The 11,890-nt window shown below is 44.6% G+C and overlaps 1 non-coding gene across 1 annotated transcript; it reads left to right on the top strand.

The window, feature by feature from the left end:
• Window positions 1–1,491: 1,491 nt before the first annotated feature.
• Window positions 1,492–1,564, top strand: TRNAK-UUU (transfer RNA lysine (anticodon UUU)). The gene has a single exon. It is a non-coding gene; the product is annotated as a tRNA-Lys (tRNA).
• The last annotated feature ends 10,326 nt before the right edge of the window (window positions 1,565–11,890 follow it).

Here is an 11,890-nt window from a genome sequence, read left to right as displayed (position 1 = left end):
TGGATGTGATATTTTCAGATAGGGGCTTGTTTTCTTTGGCCGTATTATCAAGTTTATCACGCATGGCATCTTTCTCCGTTCTTCTTGTGATATCCCGCAATTTGTTCATTTAATTCGCTTCTCAAGTGAGAACGAAAATACAAAGTGTTTGCTGTAGTTATGCTTTAGTGCAAACTTCCGAGACAAGGTAGACAGAAGCCAAACTATTACAAACTGCTTTTTGGCACACTTCGGTGGAGGCGAAATGGTCGAAGCCGTGTACTGTTTTATGTCAAAGCACCAAAATTAACACCAGATGGTAAAAATTTCCCGAGGTGTCCTCTACGGCGTCTCTCAGAATCATATCGCAGTTTGCGGTCGTGAAACCCCAGATACTTTATTATTATTAATATTGCACAAAGAAAAAAAACAGACGTAATGCTCATAGGCGTGGGTGTGATTGGGGTAGGGGGAGGCCGCCCCCTCTGGTCACCTGAGAATGGGGAGGGGCGCAAAGAGTTCCCCATACATTGACTTAACAGGGAAGGAAGCACTGCAACGAGTCGTCATCCTTCCTGAAAGGAAAGCCTGCGCACACCTATGCTAATCCTAGGTTCACGCAAGTTGAACCACAAAAAAAAAATGAGAGAAGGCTACTAAAGTGTTCGAAAACGAATTCCCAGGCAACTCAAAAATACAGATTCACTGGAAATGCTCATTATGCTGGGATTCAAAATGTGAAGTAAATATAGAATCTCCAATTACTCACCGGTATTTGCGTAGAAGTCAATCTCAATGGTGCATTTCCGATGGAGGCGGAATCGTTGTAGGCCCGTGTACTCAGATTTGGGTGCACGTTAGAGAACCCCAGGTGGTCGAAATTTCCGGAGCACTACACTACGGCATCCTTCATAATCATATGGTGGTTTTGGGACGTTACACTACACAGATCAGTGAATCAATCAATCTCAATGGAGCTGAAGGCAAAGCGATGCTGCAGTGTGTAAAAAAACGATATTTGAGCGCGAAACGGCAGTTTGATTCCTGCTGAATTCGAAAAGCGACATGAGATTTCATGAAATAGAATGCAAATATGTTTTTGCCAAAAACAGAGACTGTGATCGCAGGGCTTCTTCAGATGCTGAGCGAACGTGGTGACGTCATCCTTGGTATGCAGCGCTGCTGAGGCGTGGCCTCCTCGCTTAGAGGTGTGCGGCACGGTCATTGTATGTGTAAGCCCAAAGATTGTTATCATGTCCTGTATAAGAATTAACGAGCATTGATTATCAACACAATAAAAAGCAACAGCAAACGCTATTCAAACATTCCTCTGCACAATTCGTAGCTTTCGTGTGAAGCAGCGATGACCAATTCACACAAGGCAACCGAGAAGCACAGCCTAATTTTTGTACTGCAAACGCATCGACACATGCACGCCCAATCTTCTTTTGCAAACAGGCTTTCTCTCATTTTTATTTGGTTTGCCACAGTGTAACGACACAATTTTTCGTGGCCCGGGTAGCTCAGTAGGTAGAGCGTTAGGCTTTTAACCTAGTGGTCCAGGGTTCGAGCCCCTGCTTTGGCGTCAATTTTTTCTGACTGGTATTAGTTGGTTATCTCTTTGCTAGCATGGTTTACACCTATAGCTGGCTACCTATACACCTATATTCAGTCCCATAGGGCCAGTGGCTGCCACGTCGAGAAAGTGGGTGGGCTCTTACTATGACAGTGCGGACACTGTTGTCCACCCACTTGAAAACGAGGTGCCACCTGATGAAGATTTTGAACTTGTACCAAGCTGAAAAGCGAAGATACGTAACCCCAGGCTCTCTTCATCATCGATGGCATCAAATGAAAGAGCGTATAGCGAAGGCGCAAGGGCAACGTAATCGCTGTCGTTCCTACTGTCTGCAACGGCAACATGAATCACCTCAACAGGCAATCTATCTCGGCCCAGCTCGAGGAACTGGTGCCAGGTGAAATCATCGACATCAGAATGGAGCCCCGTAGAACATCCCATGTTTCCGCACTGCACACACTACGCAACGTAACAGAGCGCAATCTGACCACCGTCCGCTCCTACCTCTCAGCAGTTACTGCAACATCGTCGCTGGCGTCATCTACGATGTTGACAAATATCCACTCCAAGCTCCGGTTTGTGCGGCCTTGTCAAGCTGGGTAATGAAGCTAACGTCATCGGTGCTTACACGTAGATTTTAAAGGCCAATCAGCTTTCTACCTTCATGCATGTGTAAAACTAGGCCACTTCCTTCACCTTGTAAGATTTTTAGTGTCAATGCCACAGCAATAAAACAACGGCATAGTATACGATCTCAATACGCTGAAACAATTTATTTATTTATTTATTTATTTATTTATTTATTTATTTATTTATTTATTTATTTATTTGAAGATACTGCTAGCCTCACATCTGAGGCTGTTGCAGGAAAGGGGGTATCTTCAAGTAGGCGTGTACGTTGGTAAGGTTGAATCAGACAATGCATATGTTCTCTACATTAACTATACAAGGGCTACTAAATGGTGACAGTAATAAACAGCATATTAGAATGGAGATACATATTCAAAAGAACACAGTTTAAGTAGGCACTAATATAAGTTAGGTTCGACTAGACATTGCCTATGCACTAGGCAAAAAATTATACAATCACTACAAAAATGACAATATGACATCCAACACACTCAGTGTAAGGCCCGACAAGTACAGCCTAATTCATGAGTAGCGCAATTTCCCGGCAGTAAAAAAGATACTGAGAAGTGAAACATATTATTATTGTGTAACACAAAAATCTTGCTTGAAGATGATAACTATCCAGTATCGCCTGTTATCTTGGAGATAAAAGCTTCAGTGATGTACACTTGATAGCATCGTTTGTTAGCCCATCCCGATCTCGAATTGCTTGCAGGAAAAAAGTATACCTGAAAATGTCGTTGTGAAACCTGTATTCAGCTAAGTGCTTGGTATGTTTAGTTCGGGAACAAGTTGTATCCGAGTTGGTAGTTGTTTGCATTGATCTTCATGCTGCCATTAAGGAGAAAGAAAAGGAACTTAAGGCGAAGCAGTCTGGCTCGATCTTGTATAGTGGGTAAAGTGGCTTGCTTTAATAGTTCAGTTGGAGTGTCGTGACTCACGATACTTTTTAAAGATAAACCTAAGTGCCTTTCTTTGTACACCCTCCAACTTTGCTCTGTAATGTTTATGGAAGGGAAACCAACATATTATTGCACATTCCAGTGTTGATCGAACGAGTGACAAGTATGCTTGGCGTTTAGTATCTACGGATGCACATCTAAGCGAACGTTTCAATGAGTACAAAACGGTCACTGCTTTGTTAACAACTTATGTTACCTGCTTGTCCCATTTGAGATCTGACGAAATTATGACACCTAAATATTTATATTGTTCTACTTTCCTTAACATCTGTCCTAAATAATAGTGGAAGTTCATGGGCGTTCTTTTTTTTTGTCACTGTCATACAAACTGTTATATCTGCGTTAGGCATCATCTTCCAAGTCTGACACCACTGTGTTATATGTTCAAGGGCTCTGTTTAGAATCATCTGATCTTCGTGGCAAGTGATCTGTTTATAGATTATGCAGTCATCTGCAAACATTCTCACTGTTGCGTTACAATTGATGTGAAAATCGTTAATAAAAAGAAAAAAAAGCATAGGAGCTAGAGGGGCACCTTGTGGAACAGCAGAAAGCACATAGCCGTAATCCGAAGAGTGGTCTTTGTTGTGAACATACTGGCGTCTTCCAGTAAGATAACTTTTTATACACTTGGTGATGATGTTATCTCCGAAGTAATGCGCAAGTTTCTGAAGCAACTTAGGATGGGAAACGCAGTCAGATGCTTTGAATATATCTAAAAAAATTATATCCGTTTGGCCACCTTTGTCCATTATAAGTGCTAGGTCGTGGATTGTTTCAACCAGTTGAGTAGTTGTAGACACTCCTTTCCGAAAGCCATGCTGATTCGTGACAATTAGGTTGTTTTTTCTACGAATGATACGTGTTTCAGTATTAGATGTTCAAGAATTTTTCCGGCCGTACAAGTAAGCAAGATTGGTCGGTAGTTTGATGTGTTCATAAGATCACCGGATTTGTGGATAGGAATAACCTAGGCTATTTTCCATTTCTCCGGGATTACACAAGTTTTTAACGTTTTGTTATATATGATCAGCAAGAACTTTGACATCCATTCTGCGTAGCGTATCAGAAATGCATTTGGTATGTTGTCGGGTCCACGGGATTTTTTAGGGTCTATTTCAAGTAAGAGGCAAAAAATGCCCGATTCAGTTAGGATTAAGTCGTCTAGTTTGGGAGTGTTACATGGAAGATAACTGAGGTCGGGGTTCTTACCGTTGTCACATGTATATATTGAAACAAAGTAATCATTAAACTGTGTAGCCTTCAGCCGGGGTTGAGTTACTGATCTGATATGGCTTCGAATTAAAGTATCGCCAAAACTAAGAAGGGGATTCTTTGATAAATTTACTTGAGGTTACATTCATATATTCATCCTTTGCCATTTTTACAGCAGATTTTAGTGCAAGAGAATGCTCACTTATTTTAGCCGTGCAGCCTGGTAACAATACTTTATTTGTCATTTTCCTTAATCTGGCAAGCTTTTGTTTTAGTTGTATAATTTTTCTTGTTATCCAAGGGTTTGTCTTGCGGACTGGTTTGATCTTTGAGGGAACATATTTTGATAAGCAGTGCTGAACGATTCTTTCAAAAGTTGTCCATAATTCATCTACTGAAACTGTATCATCCTGCGAGAATGAGCTAAAGGTGGAATAGGATTCATCCAGGTAGTCAAGAAGGCTCTCGTCATTGGCATTCACCCAGTCGAAAATTCGTGTACTTCCTTTATGCTTAGTTCGCGGTGTGCCCAACAGCAAGAAGCATTTAGTCGCTTTGTGGTCCGATATGCCACTGACAACTTCCCATGAAATCCTGTCTTCTGCTATGCTATCGATCACAAATATCAAGTCAAGCACATTACTGCTTTTTGTTGTAACACGTGTAGCTTTTCAAATAAGCTGTCTAAGGCTAAAGTTAAAACAAAGATCAAGCAGCTCATCTGGATTATCAGTGTCAGCAGTATGATCAAGGGAATCCCATGTTATACCAGCGACGTTGAAATCCCCCGTAAGGATTATCTTTGTAGACTGCGTGAAATGAGCTTCCATATAATTTGCTAGTACATGTAATACATCACAAGAAGCTATTGGGCCCTTGACTATTATAGGCAGTCGAATATTTAGGCGCAAATATCCAGGCTCTGAACATCGCGCCATCATAAGACATTCGGTTTTCAAACACATTCCACTGACAACGTACAGTTTCTTACTATTCTTGGGGATTTTGAGCGCTGTTTTACAACATAAAAGTTAAACACTTAAAAGAGTGTGATGTAAAACGATCGTAGACATACACTGCATGACACCGAATGATTTAGTAGAAACATTTTCTCATAACAATTTCATCCTCTAACTTTAGTTTATTAGTGAAGCAAGGTAAAAACGTCTCTAACAGATTGGCTATAGAATGTCCAAGTTTCTTCACTAGTTCACCATTTGGATGTCAGTGCGTGACGTTCCAGGATATCACGCAATGAGGTCACGTCGAGTGGATGTGGAAGAAGCCGCCTAAGTGCTGACGCCGTCAAGCCATGCGGCTCAAGTAGTTGACCCGAGATAGAAGACGTGGCCGGGTTCATGACGAAGACGAAGTGCAAAGCGATGACTGCCGCGGTAGAGAATATGCAAAACAGGAAAAATGTGCCCTGCGTGACAAATCTTAAGCGGGCATGGAACGAGTTGCAGCTTAGCTTTAGCCAATACTTCGATCCTGACGGGGGCATGATCTCGTTCATGGCTGCCACCACCAGGAAAGTCCCGACGGCTGCAGACCATTCCGGTGTCGACTCCGCTGTATTCATGCTTTCCTCGGCGTTTCGGAGGCCCACGGCGGCTTGCAGATAGCCCCGCCTTCCGTCACTTTCTTAAGCAGGTAGAAAGCCTACTCAAAATACTTCTTAGACGTCGAAGCTAACTTAATTGATAGCAGGACACACAAAACAATGATGACGATCATGACCCCGCAGGTGCGGTGCTTACCCACAAAGGGGGTGGACCAACAGCCGAATGGCAGAATCCTTAAAGTAATGAACTGTGCACAAAATTGAATGCAGGCGCATTCTGCCATTTTCGTCGCCTTTTTACTTTTCTGCCTCCAAACACCAGCGCCCATAAAATATCTCATTATTTCTTCTTTTATTTCGTTGCTCCCTCAAATGTATACTTTTGAATCATCACAAACCTTCTGTTTCTCAGAGAATATGTTTGTGATTGATGTTAGAACGGCCACACTTCCTAATTAGTTTCAAATGGATTGCTTTTTTCCCTTGATTGGTCCGAGGGTCAGAAAGGTGGCAGTCATGTGCGTATAATCCATAGCTACATATTTAATTTATACCCAGAATATGTACTCAGGAACGCTGACCAAGAAGACAAAGGTGGGAGAAAGAAATCTGAAGGACCAAGCGTAAGCAAAACATTACATACGGATGACACTATTTCAGTCACAAAAAGCACGTATTACCTGAGAGTCCTTGTGTTGTATGAGAATATAAGGTGTAATCTGTGTATAGGGGAAAATCAACTGAAACAAAGTGTTTAGTGATGTCTCAACGAAAAATAACAAGACAATGTTATTGCTAATGCAACAGTATAAAACTGGTATCTCTATACAAGTGTATGGCAATGACAGAAGTATAACGTAATATTGCCCAAATTTTGATGCCTAACGGTCACAGCACCACATGATACACTTCGATGCATTAGAAACAACAGCACTGGTCCTTCATGTTAATGTTACAGATCATTTGTTAATACCAGTCTTCTTAATCGTAGCATCGAGTTCAACTAGCACTGATTGATTGATTTGATTTGTGGGGTTTAACGTCCCAAAACCACCACATGATTATGAGAGACGCCGTAGTGGAGGGCTCCAGAAATTTCGACCGCCTGGGGTTCTTTAACGTGCACCCAAATCCGAGTACACGGGCTTACAACATTTCCACCTCCTTCGGAAATGCAGCCGCCGCAGCCGGGATTCGATCCCGTGACCTGCGGGTCAGCAGCCGAGTACCTTAGCCACTAGACCACCGCGGCGGGGCGCTCAACTAGCACTGATTCCAATTAATGCAAGGGCGTTGCAGCATAACTGCGCTGAAACGAATGTGCCTGCACATTTCATTTATCTATTTATACGTTTGGCGATTTATTTATTTTTCACATACTGCCAATTATATAAAAAATATTTCAAAAAGTACGCAAACTAAATGTAAGGGAATCCCAAAAATCAAAGGAAAAATCATGCGAAAAAAGAAAATAGTTTTTTTGAATGGCAATGTTAAAGTGAAAACAAAAATACATATATTCGTGATTTTCATGTACACCTATGCACACACAACTATACAACAGTAACACATCGTATTGTACAAAAATATATAAAATTACGGAGTCCTGATCACACATAGGAACGTAATCACTGCCAAAAATGAAAAAAAAAAGGTATGCAATAATATGGTATGCACCCCTATCACCGATGTTCTCATAAGCCGTGGCATTACATTACCGCACACCATTCTGTCCGTCGCAGGAAATTCTACGTGCCTCCCAGTTGTCAACTTTAGCTTCACACCTCAAGTTTTGCCGCAAGGGATCTCTTTAGCGTTGCTCTGCACCTTAGAAAACAATGCGGTAGATGTTTTCGCGATGGCCGCCCCTTCTGAACCCCACGCTCAACATCAGTCTGCCACTTGCTCCGACAGCGCTATTACTTCGATGATCGCTTCCAACTTAACACCGCAGCAGACTGATGAGCTCCACCGGGTTCTGCTGTCCTACATCGACGTATTTGACATCAGCGGCCGTCCGTTGGGGAAAGCTACCGGTATGAGCCACCGCATAAACACTGGTAATGAGCATCCTATTCATAGGCGCCCATATCGGGTGTCGGCGGCCGAGCGTCACATCATCCAAAGTGAGGTCGACAAAATGCTCGCCAAGGACATCATTGAGCCATCTTGCAGTCCTTGGGCTTCTCCTGTAGTGCTAGTCCGCAAGAAAGACGGTGCATGGCGTTTCTGTGTGGATTATCAACACCTAAACAAAATTACCAAAAAAGACGTCTACCCTCTGCCACGAATAGATGATGCGCTTGATTGCCTCTATGGGTCCCACTATTTTTCCTCCATAGACCTTCGTTCCGGCTACTGGCAGATAGAGGTAGATGAAATGGACCGTGAAAAGACGGCATTCATCACCCCCGACGGCCTATATCAGTTCAAGGTCATGCCCTTCGGCCTTTGTAACGCTCCAGCCACCTTCGAACGAATGATGGACTCCCTGCTCAGAGGATTCAAATGGTCCACATGTTTGTGCTACTTGGACGACGTCATCGTCTTTTCACCAACGTTTGAAACTCACATAGAGCGCCTCTCAGCCATCCTGGGAATCTTCCGTCGCGCTGGCCTGCAGCTCAACTCGTCCAAATGTCACTTTGGACGCCATAAAATCACAGTGCTTGGCCATTTAGTAGACGCCAACGGTGTACAACCAGACCCGGCAAAAATCAGCGCCGTCAAAAACTTTCCTGTACCACGATCTGCGAAGGATGTACGCAGCTTTATCGGACTATGCTCCTACTTCCGACCCTTCGTGAAAAATTTTGCGCACATAGCGAGGCCGCTTACGCAGCTCCTCAAGAAAGAAGTCCCGTTTTCATGGGCCTCCGAAGAGGCTTCTGCGTTCTCGACTCTCGTCGCTCTTCTCACTACCCCTCCGATTCTGGCACACTTCAACCCTGCTGCCCCTACGGAAATCCGTACAGATGCAAGTGGGCATGGCATTGGTGCAGTGCTGGCTCAGAAACAACATGGCCATGATTGCGTTATTGCATATGCCAGCCGCCTCCTATCTGCCCCTGAACGTAACTATTCGATAACAGAGCGTGAGTGCTTGGCTCTTGTATGGGCGGTAGCGAAATTTCGACCTTATCTATACGGACGCCCATTTTCGGTAGTTACCGACCACCACGCACTCTGCTGGCTGAACTCTCTGAAAGATCCATCAGGCCGCCTTGGTCGCTGGGCTTTGCGCCTGCAAGAGTTTTCCTATTCGGTGGTCTACAAATCTGGCCACCTACACCGTGATGCCGATTGCCTCTCCCGGTACCCTGTCGACGATCCTGAGGACACTGACGAGCCCACGGAGAACTCTATCTTGTCAGTGTCCGACTTCCTTAATATTGGGGAAGAACAGAAGCGTGATCCAGAGCTGCTTGACATCATCAGCCGTATGGAATCCTCCACAAATGATGCTTCCGTCCGCTACTTTGTCATTCAAAAGGGTGTGCTATACCGTCGCAATTTCCGACTAGACGGGCCCGACCTTCTCATTGTTGTGCCTAAGCATTTGCGCCGCTGTGTTCTCACCGAACTTCACGACGCTCCCACGGCTGGACACCTTGGCGTATCCCGCACGTACGAGCGCGTCCGGCGCCGTTTTTTCTGGCCAGGCCTTGCTCGTTCGGTACGCCGATACGTCGCCACATGAGACCTATGCCAACGTCGTAAGACACCATCGCTGCTACCCGCTGGCCATCTTCAACCAATTGACATGCCCGCGGAACCATTTTACCGTGTTGGGTTAGACCTGCTTGGTCCTTTTCCCACATCAACATTGGGAAACAAATGGATAGCCGTTATCACAGACTACGCTACACGCTACGCTATTACGCGAGCTCTACCGACCAGCTGTGCAACCGACGTCGCTGACTTCTTGTTACGGGACGTTATATTGATTCACGGTGCGCCGAGACAGCTTCTCACAGACCGTGGCCGTACATTTTTATCCCAAGTCATCGCCGACATTCTGCGTTCTTGTTCGACGCAACACACACTGACAACCGCTTACCACCCTCAAACAAACGGCCTTACGGAACGATTTAACCGCACTTTAACAAATATGCTCGCTATGTACGTGTCGCCCGACCACCGAGACTGGGACCTTGCCTTACCCTACGCAACTTTCGCGTATAATTCATCCCGTCACGACACAGCGGGCTTTTCGCCGTTCTACTTATTGTACGGAAGAGAGCCGACTTTACCACTGGACACAGTCATCTCAGCTCACACCTCGTCCACCAGCGAGTATGCCCGCGACGCGATTGCGCGAGCCGATCATGCCCGTCAGCTCGCTCGCGCTCGGCTGATGGCGTCGCAAACCAACCAATGCCGTCGGTACGATGCGGAACATAGAGACGTACATTTCGCTCCCGGTACCCTCGTTTTACTCTGGTCCCCTCAGCGTCGGCTGGGCCTATCCGAAAAACTTCTGTCTCATTACACGGGACCCTATCGTATATTGCGTCAAGTAACACCTGTCACCTACGAGATCAGCCCCATCTGCCCATCATCATCTACTATGCGGCCCAGTGATATCGTACACGTCTCGCGGATCAAGCCCTACAATAATGCGTCAGATAACGACCTTTAAAGCACCGGGACGGTGCCTCCGCCGCCGGGGGTCATGCTACGTGCCAGTGCATGGAGCTGAAGAAGACGAAGCAGATAGACTGGCACGAGCTAATCTGTGTGGCTGGCGCTGCTCGCCTAACCGTCTGTAAATACATCGGTGACTACCCCTCTGAGTCAGTCTCCTTCACGTAACAATATTGTAGATGGCGGAATGAACTGAAATAAAAAAAGAACCTACACTCTAATGGCAGCTAGTGAAATGTTCGTAGCAGCTGGGATGAATACAAATGGTAATATACATTAATTGGGAGAGTGGCAAAAGGTTCGAAGTGGTATGTTTGTGCATTATGTCATTTTCAAGTAGGGGTAAAAATGCACTTATCTACGTGGTGTTGGTAATAGTGGAAGTCAAAGTGCTATCTTGCCCAATGGCTAGAGGGAAGAAAGGGTACCTAAAACAATTACTATGTAAACGGTATGAGTGCTTTAGTCAATATATATTGCATATGTACAGTGGGCCAAATCTAGCTATCTTGCAGGAGTGGAAGTTTTAAAGAGAATAGCCTTTCTTGGGGACCTTCAACACAAAAACTTTGGTCTGTCTATCTGTACATTTATCTGTCTACTCTTACCGGTGCTGGGTTCTCTGAACAGCACCAGTCTTACTTGGGGACCTTTGTCGCAAAAACATTGGTCTGTCTGTACTTTTGTCCAGTTGTCCACACTTAACTGTTTTGTGCTAACCCCATCCACAGTGCCCACCAATCTTGCTCAAGATATAGCATTCATACATGTGCAATTATAATTAAAAAGCAAATATTGCACATATCTAAAACACCATAACCACATGTTCATATTCTGTATGTGCGTCTTTTACGAGAAAAGGCATACATAAGTAATTCTTATAACCGTAGCGTTGATCACGCTGCGCTGACCATGCAGCGCTTGCATGAAAAGGCGAGTATTTTTCACGCTTTGCTACTACGACACGGTGGCGGCACCTACCCGTCGCCTTGCATTCTACACCTTATCGCCTCCGAGATGGGCGTGCGCCATGCACTTCTCTTTCCAAGAAAACTGCCAGATAGCACTCATGTCTCGCGTGTTACGCGACTTGATGCGCTCGTTTGCCCCCGCTGCACGCTTAAAGCACTCTAACGCAGCACCTCCAGAATACCATTCACCAATTTTTTGCGTAGAACATTCTTGTTCTATGCTGGTAATTAACTTGCCAATGGAAACCAAGCCGTAGAAGCATACTCCGAATACTTATCGAACGAATGTATTGTAATCTAATAATTTAGTCTGAAGAAGTGCTTAACGATGGCGTGTAACTTT

Source organism: Rhipicephalus microplus, chromosome X (genome assembly GCF_043290135.1).
Source record: "Rhipicephalus microplus isolate Deutch F79 chromosome X, USDA_Rmic, whole genome shotgun sequence".
Taxonomy (NCBI): domain Eukaryota; kingdom Metazoa; phylum Arthropoda; class Arachnida; order Ixodida; family Ixodidae; genus Rhipicephalus; species Rhipicephalus microplus.
The sequence above is the reverse complement of the archived record's forward strand: the minus strand, read 5'-3'. Positions and strand labels throughout refer to the sequence as shown.